At 44.7% G+C, this 13671-nt stretch overlaps 1 protein-coding gene across 2 annotated transcripts in view; it reads left to right on the forward strand.

Annotated features, from left to right (window-relative positions):
• Positions 1-783: 783 nt before the first annotated feature.
• Positions 784-13671, forward strand: part of gtf2a1 (general transcription factor IIA, 1) — a 72719-nt gene continuing 59831 nt past the window's right edge. Inside the window, exon 1 of one of the 2 annotated variants that reach the window (XM_072273126.1) lies at positions 784-892. The gene's annotated coding sequence lies outside the window, so the exon portion shown is untranslated. Of the gene's footprint in view, positions 893-9404; positions 9491-13671 lie in introns of those variants that run through there. The other variant, XM_072273136.1, reaches the window with a different exon arrangement.

Consider the following 13671-nt stretch of genomic DNA (forward strand, 5'->3'; position numbering starts at 1 on the left):
ATCAAGAACCTATCAACCTCCACTTTCATGCCTTGGCCTCCACAGCCAACCACAGCAATGACTTGCACAGATTCACCACCCTCTGGCTGAAGTGAAATGCGTCATTTGTGTCAACGACCAGCACAGTCCCAGGGTGAGCTGGGGGCCACCACGTTTCTGGCGCTGACATAGCACGCCCACAGCTCACTGATCATACGTTTTTGGAATGCGGAAGAAACCGGAGCACCCAAGGGAAACCCCTGTGTCACAGGGAGAAAGTACAAACTCCTTACAGACAGTGGTGAGAATTGAACCCCGATCTGACAGCAAGCCCTGTAAAGCATTATGCTAACCACCACATCACCGTGTCACCCTCAAGCCCCTTATGTCTCCAGAGGCCATCTGGTCTTCTTCAGCTCGAGTGAAGTTTCAGTTTCACTTTCGATTCCTTTCTGCATTTTCTTTTACCATCCCTGTTAACTTTAATTTCCTTTCGAGCGCTCTCAGTGAATCTGTATTTGCCATCACATCAAACAGTGCACTCTAAATCCAATCTATTGCAATAACGTCTTCACTTGGTGAGTGGTTGAAACCTCTGTGTCTGAAGACTTGCGGTTCCTGAAATCCAGATTCGAGTATACAAAAGCCTTTAGGCTGACGTTCCAAGGCATTACGAAGGTGTCCTGTGCTGCAGAGGCAGCTGTCTTAAGAACGAATCTGTAAACATGGGCCTAATTTGTCCCTTTGAAGAGCAGGGGAATGTTTCAGCACCTGGCTCACTGGCTGATGTTCGCTGTGTTCAGTCTACTTGCCGGAGCCAGCTTCCTGTTTCCATTTAAGAGGAACAGCGCCTTACATACTGCCTGGGTAGACTACGAACCAGTGGCGAGGACACAGAATTCTCCGATTTCAGGTAACCTGATCTCCCCCCACTATTCCATTTCCCCTCTCTCTCCTCGTGAACTACCCATCTGTGGAATGCTCTGCCTCAGAAGGCAGGGGAGGCCAATTCTCTGATGCTTTCAAGAAAGAGTTAGATAGAGCTCTTAAAGATAGTGGAGTCAAGGGATATGGGGAGAAGGCAGGAACAGGGTACTGGCTGTGGATGATCAGCCATTATCACAGTGAATGGCGGTGCTGGCTCGAAGGGCCAAATGGCCTACTCCTGCACCTATTGTCTATTGTCTGTTATCTCCTCTTTCACCCACCCCAGCCCCCCATCACCCTGTTTCTCTCTCCTCCTCCCACCAACTCTATCTGTCCTTCACTCACACCCTTTTCCTCACTGACCCCGCCTACCCTCTCCACCTTCCTTGTTTGGTTCCATGCTCCACCACCCTTTCCTGTTAGATCCAGTCGCCTCCAAGCCTCTGCCACTATTTGTACCCTCTGCTCCTCCACCTGCCTCTCCTCACCCGATCCACCTATTACTTGCCGGGGCCCAACCCTTCCCCTCACCTCATTATGCTGACTATCCCCTCTCAGACTTGCAGTCTGGATGAAAGGTGTCGACCCAAAACGGCAACTGCCCATTCCCCTCCACAGATGTTCTTCCAGCACCTTCTTCTGCTCCAGATTAAGCACACAGGCTGGTGAAGGAACTCATCAGGCAAGGCAGCATCTATGGAGGGAAATGGATAGTTAGGCCCAGACCCTTCAGGCCCGTTTCCTTCAACTGGAGAGCCTAGAATCAGAGGTCGTAGACCGAAATAAGAGGTTGAGCGTTCCACAAGGAGGAGCTGGAGACATAACATGTCAAACGACTGGAAAATTCAAAGCTACATTTATGAAATTAACCAGAGTGTGGGATCCACTTTATTTGTCTGTCTGTCCAGTAACTCAACACTATAGTCTGCATTCTACATTCTGTTTTCTTTTCACTACTTTCTGTATGACAAAGGACAAAGTAAAATTATTATCAAAGTACCACGTACAACCTGTGATTTGTTTTCTTGCGGGCATACTCAGTAAATCCTAGAAACGTAATTGAATCCATAAAAAGCTGCACCCAACAGGATGGACAAACAATCAATGTGCAAAAGACACCATACTGTACAAATACAAAAGAAAAAAAAACAATAATAATAAATAAATAAGCAATAGATATTGAGAATATGAGATGCAGAGTTCTTGAAAGTAAGTCCACAGGTGTGAGAATAGTTCAGTGATAGGGCGAGTGAAGTTATCCTCACTGGTTCAAGAGCCCGGTGGTTGAGGGTATTGGCCAGAAAGAACAGCAATCAGTGAACAGGATTGGAGGCGGACATTTTGTGAGACTGTCCTTACAGCTGCCATTTTGTGAACTGTTTCAATTGGTTTCTTGCCCTGGGATCATTTAATCAGAGCAATTGAATGTGTGCACAAGGAGTTTCAGCTAATGACCTGCTAATTCTGATACCATTGTCAGACAATTAGCTATTTATTATGTAAAGTGGCAGGCTTGCAGGAGGAGCAATCTGTAATCTCATTAGATTCAGTGTCTGGGTTGCCTGGTTTGAAGCAGTCAGAGTTGTAAGGAATTAAAGGCAAGAGGCTGAGGGCAAAAGCTATAGAATAAAGCTGGTGGTAGTTCTGGACCAGAGCTAACCAGAAGGTGAATTTGAGCAAATGAGATTGAGGTGCAGCATTTGAACTGGTGAGGAACGAGTTTAACAGCAAGAGAGTGTCAACTCTCTGGAGGCCAACCATCATGGATATGGAGTACCTCATGGGAGCACGAGGAACACCTGGCCACCTTTCCAGGGTATTACCTTTTCTATTCTTTGACTTTTCATGAAGGTTCAGGGAAACATGGCACACAGGTGTACAGTGCGCACACAGGTATTCATTTGTGTGAATTCACGTGCTTGTGAATTGAGCCAGTGAAGGTACTTGTTAGTAAATGCAGATTCCCTCTGTGCCTAATGATCATTGTTCCTAATGGATAATCCCTGTAACAAGGAGTAACAGCTGTTCCTGAACCTGGTGGTGTGAGTCCTGATGGTAGCAGAGAGAAGTGAGTGTAGTCAGGGTGGTGGGGTCCTGGATGGTGAATGCTGCTCTCCTGTGACAGTGTTCTGTGTAGCTGTGCTCACTGGTACCTGGATGGCACATAAACATTTTTCTGTGTATGTGGCCATAACAAACTAACGCTGCCACACCATCCATACAGATCATTTCAACACATCAGTAGACTGAATAGGCACAAGAGACAACTCTAAAAGAATGCAGAACATCAAGTTCAAGACTATTGTCATCTGACTGTATGTGCATAGCAGTGGTTCTCAACCATTTACTGCTCGTGGCCCACTTGTGACTTTCATTTACCTCTGTGGCCCCCACCCTCCAATGTCTCCATTAGTTACTAAGGTTCTTTTTGTCAACTGTACTAATTATTCTAATATACAGCCAATATTTATGTTGGTATTGGTATTATTAGTTAAATATGTTAGAGCTGAATTTGAGAAATAAAACTACTCCAAAGCTCTGAATAGAATACTTTATTTGTAATATATAATATTCTTCCAACCAGCTATGAAAAAGTGCATCATAATAATAATAATAATATACACACATTCTTCTTCTCTGTCTCCTTTTTCTCCCCTTGCCCATCCTCTGGGCTCTTTCTCCCCCCCCCCCCCCTCTGTTTTCTTTCTCCCTGGGCCTCCTGTCCCATGATCCCCTCATATCCCTTTTGCCTATCAACTGTCCAGCTCTTGGCTTCATCCCTCCCCCCTCCTGTCTTCTCCTATCATTTTGGATCTCCCCCTCCCCCTTCCACTTTCAAATCTCTTTCTAGCTCTTCCTTCAGTTAGTCCTGATGAAGGGTCTTGGCCTGAAACGTCGACTGTACCTCTTCCTAGAGATGCTGCCTGGCCTGCTGCGTTCACCAGCGACTTTGATGTGCGTTGCATAATATTGTTAGTTTGAGTATTTAGTGAGATCCTTGTGACGGATGCAAACTTGTGTGTTTTAGAATATCTGGTTGCAACTTAAAGATAATCGAAGATCACCTCTTTTTCACAACATCAAGATGGTTATGAGCTTTTGATAGCAAGAGAAATGCTTCATATTCAACTGGATAAGAGGTGGGGAATCCAATTAAAAACAACTTTGCTTTCTCCCAGAGCTGTGGAAACTTATTTTGAATATCACTAGTTATCCAGAAATTTTGCTTGCTGTGTTTGAATTTTGATTTAGCTGTTGTATCACTCTGCAGCCCCATGAGACATTCTTGCAATGTGGTGTCAACATCACTCATATTCACCCTAAATGGATCCGCCACCCAGTCTGGAAAATGTATCTCCAGCAGGTCTCAAACCAAAATTCCCTATCAATGTGCAGTTGTTTCAAATGATCAGATATACAATTAGATCATCTTGCAATTCTATTTTAAGAGTGGCCAGAGAAAGAAATTGCATAAACAGGTTTGAGTTTTCCATGGAAAAGGGTTGTAGCTCCTTTGTATGATTTGAGATTGCAACTATTTTTTAACTGTTTGTTTAATAAATTCAGTTTCTCAAATATCTGAGAGCTAAAATATGTCAGACCTGGCAGCAACATAGAGTCATAGAAAAGTACAGCACAGAAATAGGCCCTTTGGCCCATTCAGTGATGCTGAACCATTGAAACTGCCTACTCCCATTGACCTGCAATGGGACCATTGCCCTGTATACTCCTCCCATCCATGTACCTATCCAAACTTAAATGTTGAAATCGAGCTTGCGCTGGCAGCTCATTCCACACTCTTGTGACCTTCTGAGTGAAGAGGTTTCCCCTCATGTTCCCCTAAAACACTTCACCTTTTGCCCTAGTTGTAGTCTTCTAGTTGACCTCTAGTTGTAGTCTCACTCAGCTTCAGTGGAAAAAGCCTGCTTGCATTCCTCCTATCTTCTGAGGCTGCCGTTGGTCAGGATGATGCATCCCAGCCTTTTAGATACACAAGTCAGGGCAGTGTAATATCGAAAGCAAGCTGTTACCCTCATAGCAAGCTCCACCTCTCCATGCATTTGATATACCCAAAGGAATGACGGAGACTGATACAGTTTGGCACCAGCTCTGTTGTAAGAGTTGACAGTCAGCATTGAACTTGACTTTGGACTGCCTTAGGGCCTCCAGCTCTGGATTCTTCCCTCTGAGTTTACTCCTGAAACCTTCCCTATGAGAGAGTATAGCTACAAGGCGGTGGAGGTTTGAGATCAGAGTTTCAGTTCTCCTAAGTGAGTTACTAACTATGGCTGACGAGCCACATCTACCCGAAGCAACTGGTTTTAAGGCACCAGTAACCTACCTTTGTCCCTCTTCCTGTCTATGGAAATGGTTCTGCTAGACTTGGTAGCTAAGCCACACGTGAAGGAGCCGGACTTAGTTGTCGCAGGCTATTTAAGATATACTCTACACCATTGGGAGCATTTAATAGGTAGTGGGAGCTTATCCCCGCTACCAATCCCAGCTATGACAACCTTAATAAACCAATTTATACCCCTCTTAATTTTGTATACCTCTGCTTGTATAATCTCCACTCAATCTTCTATGTTTCAAGGAATAAAGTCCTAACCTATTCAATCTTTTCTTGTTACTCTGGTCCTCCAGTCCCAGCAACATGCTTGTAAATTTTCTCTGTATTCTTTCAACCTTATTTACATCTTTCCTGTAGGTAGGTGACCAAAGCTGCATACAACACTCCAAATCAGGCCTCACCAAGTTTTATACAACTTTAATGTAACATCCCAACTCCTGCACTCTATACTTTGATTTATGACCAATGTGCCAAAAACTTTCTTTGCCACCCTATCTAAAGAGAGCTTTAAAAAGAAAAAGCTAAAGGGGGGGAGGGGAGGCTATTTGTTCTCCAAGCTGCTTTTCACCTAGAAATGCTACAATGCTATCAAGAAAAGCAAATTGAACTTCCTTTCAAAATACAAGTATCAGGGATGTAATGAAAGTTGTAGTGGTAGATAGTGATGCAATGGTAGACTTCATGCGTTCTCATTTCTGGCAGATGACCCCGCTGCAGCCTTCATGTCATGTTTTATAAGTATTATAACATGCACGGGTCAGTGGAAGGCAAACGGACCCAGCCTCCTGCTGCATAGTCGCTGATTGTCCTTGCTGCAGACAGCTCTGCCCAATCTACAGTTTGTGATTTGGGGGGTGACGGTGAAATGGTGCTCAGTGGGCTGCACACACACACGTGCACACGCACACACCTTTGCATCACCTAGCATATTTTCCCATTCATTCAGGGCTCCAACTAAATTTCATACATATATTCATTTCTTTTTTATTTCTATATTTTAGTAATATTTCATTAAAACAGTAAATTTATCATGGCCCACTCAGAAACTCTTCTGGCCCAAAAAATCTTGTATTTTTTACTTGCCCCTATGAAATCTGACATGGCCACCTCAGGGGAACATATAGAACATAGAACAGCACAGTACAAGCCCTTTGGCTCACAATGTTGGGCTGACCCTCAAACCCTGCCTCTCATATAACCCCCCACCTTAAATTCCTCCATATACCTGTCTAGTAGTCTCTTAAACTTCACTAGTGTATCTGCCTCCACCACTGACTCGGGCAGTGCATTCAACGCACTAACCACTCTCTGAGTGAAAAACCTTCCTCTAATATCCCCCTTGAACTTCCCATCCCTTACCTTAAAGCCATGTCCTCTTGTATTGAGCAGTGGTGCCCTGGGGAAGAGGCGCTGACTGTCCATTCTATCTAATTCCTCTTAATCTTGTATATCTTGTTTATTTTGGAGTGAATAAAACTGTAAACAGGATTATGAAAGAATTTTACTTGCCTAATTTGAGGAAAGATGTTGTGACCTTTTGCAGAACCTGTCACACTTGTCAAGTTGCGGGTAAACCTAATCAGTTCACCCCAGTGACCCCACTCCGGCCTATACCTGCATTCGGTGAACCCTTTTCCAAAAATACAATGGATTGTGTTGGCCCATTGCCAAAGACTAAAGCTGGCCATCAGTATTTGCTAACTATTATGTGTACTGCATCCAGATTCCCAGAGGCATACCTCTCAGAAATATTAAAGCTAAAACTGTGGGGAGGGCTCTTACCAAGTTTTTTTATTTTATTTGGTTTGCCGAAGAAATCCAATCTGATCAACAAAGTAATTTTACAACTGGATTGTTCCAGCAGGTAGTTTATGAACTGGGAGCTAAACAAATTACATCGTCTGCATACCATCCAGAATCACAAGGGGCTTTAGAAAGATTTCATTCTACCCTCAAAACAGTGATTAAGACATACTGTATTGAAAATGGAGAAGACTGGGATGAAGGAATACATTTGCTTTTGTTCGCAGTAAGAGAGTTGGTATAGGAATGACTGGGCTTTAGCCCATTTGAACTTGCATTTGGTCATAGAGTGAGGGGAAATTTGACCTTGTTAAAGGAACAGTGGACTGATGGGGATGTACATGTTAACTTGTTAGACTATGTTTTGAAGTTCAAAAATAAACTACACTATGCCTGTAGTCTAGCGAGAAAAAACTTAAAGATTTCTCAAAACAAAATGAAATGTTGGTTTGATAAGCAGCCAAACTGAAAACCAAATGAAACAATGTACCTCTGGACCACATTGCATTTACAAAATGTATATCACATGCAGCATACAGAACAAAATATTACCAAAAAAGTTAATAAAGTATACGACAAAGTGCATGTAGTGCCCAGCACAGATGACAGTAAACAGCTCCCTGTTCTAGTTTGAAACCTCAGTGGTGGCAGGGTCCTCATTAGTCTCACAGCCTGAGGGAAGAAGCTGTTACTCAGTCTGGCAGTCCTAGTCTTGATGCTTCTGTACCTCCTTCCTGACATTGTGGGATGAGTGGTAGGAATTCTTAACAATGCTTCAAGTCCTTTTGTTTACGGCGCCCCCAGTAAGTGTCACAAAAAGGGAAGAGGGAGACGCCGGTGATCCTCTGTAGGGTCTTGTCGCTTCCATACCACACAATGATGCAGCCAGACAGGTCACCCTCGATGGTGCTCCAGTTTGAACGGAGAGGGGAGTCATGCAGGTCTCAATCTCCTCGGAAAGTGTAGGTGCTTACAAAGTGTTACAGTGTTGTATCTACAGAGAAAGACAAAGTGCAGCGCAGGCAGACAATAAGGTGCAAGGTGGTGATGAGATAGATTGTGAAGCCAAGATTCTGTCTTATCATACTAGAGGACCATTCAGTAGTTATGTAGTTGTAATTATGGATCTGGGAATAACCTTGACTTTTTGACTCTTGACTTTTTCTTGTAACTGTGCATTAATATTAACAATGCTGATCGAGGGTGCCTTAGAATGTTTTAGTTTGTCTGTGACAGACTGTCCAGGAACTTGCCTCTGTCTGAATCATTGCTCTAGGAAAAAGGTGGAAAAACATGAGGACAATAACACATAGGAACAGAGTTAGGCCATTTGGCCCATTGACTCTGCTGTGCCTTTCATTCATGACTGGTTTATTTTCTCTCTCAACCTCCCTGTAACCTACCTTCTCTCTGTAATCTTTGACACCCTAGCTAATCAAGAAGCTATCAACCTCTGTTTTAAATATACCCAATGCTGGCTGTGGCAATGAATTCCACAGATTCATCACCCTATGGCTAAAGAAATTCCTCTTCATCGCTGTTCTGAAGGGGCATCCTTCTACCTTGGTCCTAGACTACAGGAAACATCCTTTGCATGTACACTCTAGCTTGGCCTTTCAATATTCAATAGGTTTCAATGAGATCTCCCCCTCTCCCTTCCATTCTTCTGAACCCCAGCAAGTACAGGCCCTGAGCCATCAAACACTGCTCATATGTAAAACTTTTCACTCCTGGGATCATCCCTGTGAACCTCCTCTGGACCCTCTCCAATGCCAGCACATCCTTTCTTGGACATGGGGCCTAAAGCAAAGTCAGTGATGAGTTGGGAAGACAGCTGGCATAAAGATGGTATAATGGGAGGGGTGAGATAGGGGCCAGTAAATGGACAGGAAGAGGCAAAGGGGGCTAGGCAGACTTCAATTATTTATGCTTAATTTGTATTTGGTGTGATGTCTGAACCCATGTGACTGTGATGCTGCAATAAACAGGTTTTCATGTATCTGTGCCTCACTGTCCTTGTGCACATGCCAATAAACCCTTGACTTGACTTGTGTCACCTGGGGGAGTGGGACGAATCGAGTAAGGAGACAGAACCAGGTGGGTGATAGGTCAAGTAGACGAGAACCAGAGCCTGTTTGGGGGGGGGGGTGGTGGGAGATATTCTGGCTTCTTTCCCCTTCCTATCCCATCCTAATGATAGGCCTCGGCCCAAAATGTTGACTGTTCATTCCTCTGCACAGATGCTGCCTGACCTGCAGAATTCCTCCAGCATTCTGTGTGTGTTGTTCTGGATCGCCAGCGTCTGCAGAGTCTCTTGTGTTTAAGGTAAGACGGAAGTAGGAGAGAGATGAGCGGGGACCTGACAACACCAGTGCTGGAGTCTGCAGACGTTAGAATCTGGAGCGACAAGCAACCTGCTGGAGGAACTCAGTAAGTTGAGCAGTATCTGCGGAGATGTGTGGGGGGGGGGGGGTGTGGAGAGAGATGTAGGTAAGGAAATATCAACATTTCAGGCTGAAACCCTTCATCGGGATTACCAGTACAGTAATAAGACTACAAAACATAGGAACAGAATCAGGCCATTTGGTTCATCGAATCTGTTCTGCCATTCCACCATGACTGATTTCTTATCCTTCTCAACCCTATTTTCTAGCCGCCTCCCTTGTAAGCTTTGATACCCTTGCCTATCAACTTCTGCTTTTAAAAATACCCAGTGACTTGGCCCCCACAGTTGTCTGTGACAATGAATTTCACAGATTCACCAACCTCTGGCTAAAGAAATTCCTCCTCAAAAGTAATTGAGTTGAGCAACGTAGAAAATGCTGAAGGATCTAGGTAAGTTGGGCAGCAGGGCAGTGATAAACAATCTATGTTTTGGGCTGAGACCCTTCATCAGGACCCCTCCCCATATATACTGCCTGACTTACCTAGATCCTCCAGCTTTTTGAGTGCGTTGGTCAAGACTTCCAGCATCTGCTGAATCTCTTGTGTTTGTGAGTATTGAAGGTGTTACCAGATTTGATCAATATCTTCCTCAACTAAATAAACACTGCATGCCATAGAATGTTATTCCTCGAAATGTCACCTGATGATTTGTGAGAAATTCCATAAATGCAAATTCAGTTTTTAAACTGAATACTGCTTTCTCCAACACATAGGATACGTAGCATCAATGTGAATGCTGGTTTTCTACCTCGTCAAGCGGGGTTGGAATTTGGGGGCAAACTGGAGCACTCAGAGGATACCCACAGGTTCATGGGGAGAATGTACAAACTCCTTACGGACAATGGGGGGATTGCACCTGGGTCGCTGGTGCTGTAACAGCATTATGCCAACCGCTGCTCCACTGAGCACTCTGATGTAGATAATTTGAGTGGATGTTGTAGGGCACTGTGCTGACAGGATACGGGCACATAACGTGGTACCGTGCATGAGAAGTGCAGGTGAATCACTGCGTCACCCGGTGGAGGGAGGAGACAAAATGGCAGGTGTCACATCCCCTGTGGTTGTTTGGGAAAGCACCGTGAGAGGAGGGAGTTGATGTTGCCGGAGAGGGAAGAGTGAATCAGGGAGGCAGAAAAGAAAGGTCTCCTTTGAATACCCACAAGAAAATGAATCTCCAGGGTAGTGTAAGGTAACATATACATGCTTTGATAATCTCATCATGGATGTCTTCACCTGGTCCCTTAATATCACCTCCCTGAACAAGAAGGCACAGCAGCACCTCCACTTCCTAAGAAGCAAGACCCCCCCCACCTCCTTCCAACACCACTGAGAGCATCCTGACAAGTTGCATCTCCATCTGGTATGGGAGCAGTTGAGCATTGGACCAGAAGGCCCCACAAAGGACTGAGAACGGCTGGGAGGATCATAGGGGTCTCCCTACTACCCATTGGGGACATTTATCAGGAGCGCTGCGTACGCAGGGCCCTTAGTATTATTAAGGATCCCACCCATCCATCCAGTATCCTCTCTGACTCTCTATCATCAGGCAGGAGACTACGATGCACAAAACCAAGAACGGTCAGAATGAGAAACAGTTTCTTCCCCCAGGCCATTAGGCTTCTGAACTCCCGGCCGCATCGTATTTGGTGTCACTGGTTAATCTGTTCCGTACCTTACAATAATTAATATTAATACATTTCACTTGCTAACCAAGGTGCCCACCTGAGCTAGCACTGAACAAAATGGAAGATGTCCCATTGAAGAGTGCTTACACACAATGGTTAAATTACTTAAATAGTAGTCCAGCGGCCAGGAGGAACAATCTAGAAACTGCAGTTCAAATCCCACCACAGCAGAAGTGGTTTTTTAAAATTGGGAGTAGTTTGGCATTTATATATGTAACTAGTCTTAACAATGACTATCATATATAACACACAAAATGCTTTAGGAAGTCAACAAGGTCAGGCAGCATCTATGGAGGGAAATGAACAGTTGATGTTTCAGGCTGAGACTTTCACCTAGACTGGAAAGGAATAGGGTAGAAGCCAGAATAGGAAGGTAGGATGGGAAGGATGGAGTATAAGTTGGCAGGTGATAGGTGAGACCAGTTGGAGGGGAAGGTGGGTGACCTGGGGAGGTGGGGGAATAAAATGAGACACTGCATGGTGATAGGTAGAAAAAGTAAAGGGCTGAAGAAGAAGGAATCTGACAGGAGAAGAGAGTGGACCATGGGAGAAAGGGAAAGACTGGTGCATGCTTACAGTTGTATAAACCCATGTAGTCATTACCATTCTGCAAGGCAGAAAAGGAGGTGGTTGACTCTGAAATGGCCAACACAGCCACTCAGTCGGCAAAGGGCAATTAGAGATGCTGAGGCATACAGGAGTGAGGCAGACTGGCTGAGGTACATCACACTGAGCACTGGTGCCCCCGGTGCTGTGCACACAGCTCACTGCTGTTCACGGTGCTGATGCACAACTGGACGGCCAGATTTGGCTCAAACCTAATCATCAAGTTTGCCGATGACAGTGGTTGGTCTCACCAACAACACTGATGAGATGGCGTATAGAGAGGAAGTAAAGCAGATGGTAGAATGGTACAAGCACAACAACTTGAGTCTCAACGTGAACAAGACTAAAGGGGTGACTGTGGACTTGAAGATGCAGGCTGACCACCTCTTCCCCCACCCCCCCCTCCATTGCACAAACACACTCCTCCTTGGAGAGAATTAGGAGCACCAAGTTTCTGCGAGTGCAGGTAACGGATAATCTCACCTGGTCTCTTGACACCACATCTTTGGTCAAGAAAACACAGTAACCTTTCATCTTCTTGAAGATAGTGAGCACCGCACCCCCCCCACTCCACTCTAAGCAATTTTTGCAGGAGGAGCATTGAGGGTGTCCTGACCAGCTGCATCACTGTCTGGTATGGGACTGCAAGGCATCTGACCACAAAACCACACAAAGGGTTGTGAGGACTGCTGAGAGGATTATTTGTGGGGGGGGGGCAGAATGGGTTGTCTCTTCCACCCATCAGAGATATTTTTTCTGGAGCACAGCGTACAGTGTATGCAGGACCCTTAGCTTTGTCAATGATCCCTCCCATCCATCCAACAATCTCTTAGACCCCTACCATCAGGGAGGAGGTATCATAACATTAGGACAAGAACAGCTTCTTCCCAGCAAACCCCTGCCCTCTTCCCCCACCCCACCCCAGGCCGTGAGACTATTGAACTCCCTGTCACCACACCGGTATCTCATGTATGAAGCGTTATACTGTTTACTTTTTAACTTGACTCATAAATGCCCTTTATTACTTGTTAATTCATTTGTGGTGATATTACTCATGAGTTGTGTGTGGGAGTTTTATGTATTGTATTGTGCACTTGGTCCAGAGGAACCTTGTTTCGTTTGGCGGTATTCATGTATACGGTTGAATGACAGTAAACGGAACTTGAATTTGAACTTGAACTGTTTGAGTGGTTTCACAACAACAACCTTGCATTCAGCATCGGCAAATTCAAGGAATTGAATGCGGACTTCAAGAAGAGAAAGTCAGAAGAACACAAACCAGAGCAGCAGTGGAAAGGATGAGAAGCTTCAGCTTCCTGGGTGCCAGCATCTCAGGCGATCTATTTTGGGCCCAACATATTGATGCAATCATTGAAGAAGGCACACCAGGGGCTATATTGCATGAGGAGATTTGGTTTGTTACCAAAGACTGGCAAATATCTTTATGTAGATGTACAGTGGAGAGCTTTCTGACTGGAGGCATCACTGGTAGGATTGCAAGATACCACAGAGGGGTGTAGACTGAACCAACTCACGATGGGCGCAACCCTTCCTACCATTGAAGACGTCTTCAAAAGGATCTGCCTCAAGAGGGTGGCATCAATTACTAAAGACTCTTGCCATCGAGGACAGTCCCTCTTCTTATTACTACCATCCAGCAGGAGGTACAGGAGCCTGAAGATGCACACTCAATGTTATAGGAACAGCTTCTTCCCCTCTGCCATTAGATTTCTGAACAGTCTGTGGACACTATCCCACTATTTTGCTTTCTTTCTGCACTATTTATTTATTTTTTAATATATTTATTGCAGCTTTAATAATTATGTATTTTACTGTATTGCTGTCATGTGAAGTTAATGTCAAAGTCAAGTTTGT

The sequence above is a fragment of the Mobula birostris genome, chromosome 1 (genome assembly GCF_030028105.1).
Source record: "Mobula birostris isolate sMobBir1 chromosome 1, sMobBir1.hap1, whole genome shotgun sequence".
Lineage (NCBI taxonomy): Eukaryota > Metazoa > Chordata > Chondrichthyes > Myliobatiformes > Myliobatidae > Mobula > Mobula birostris.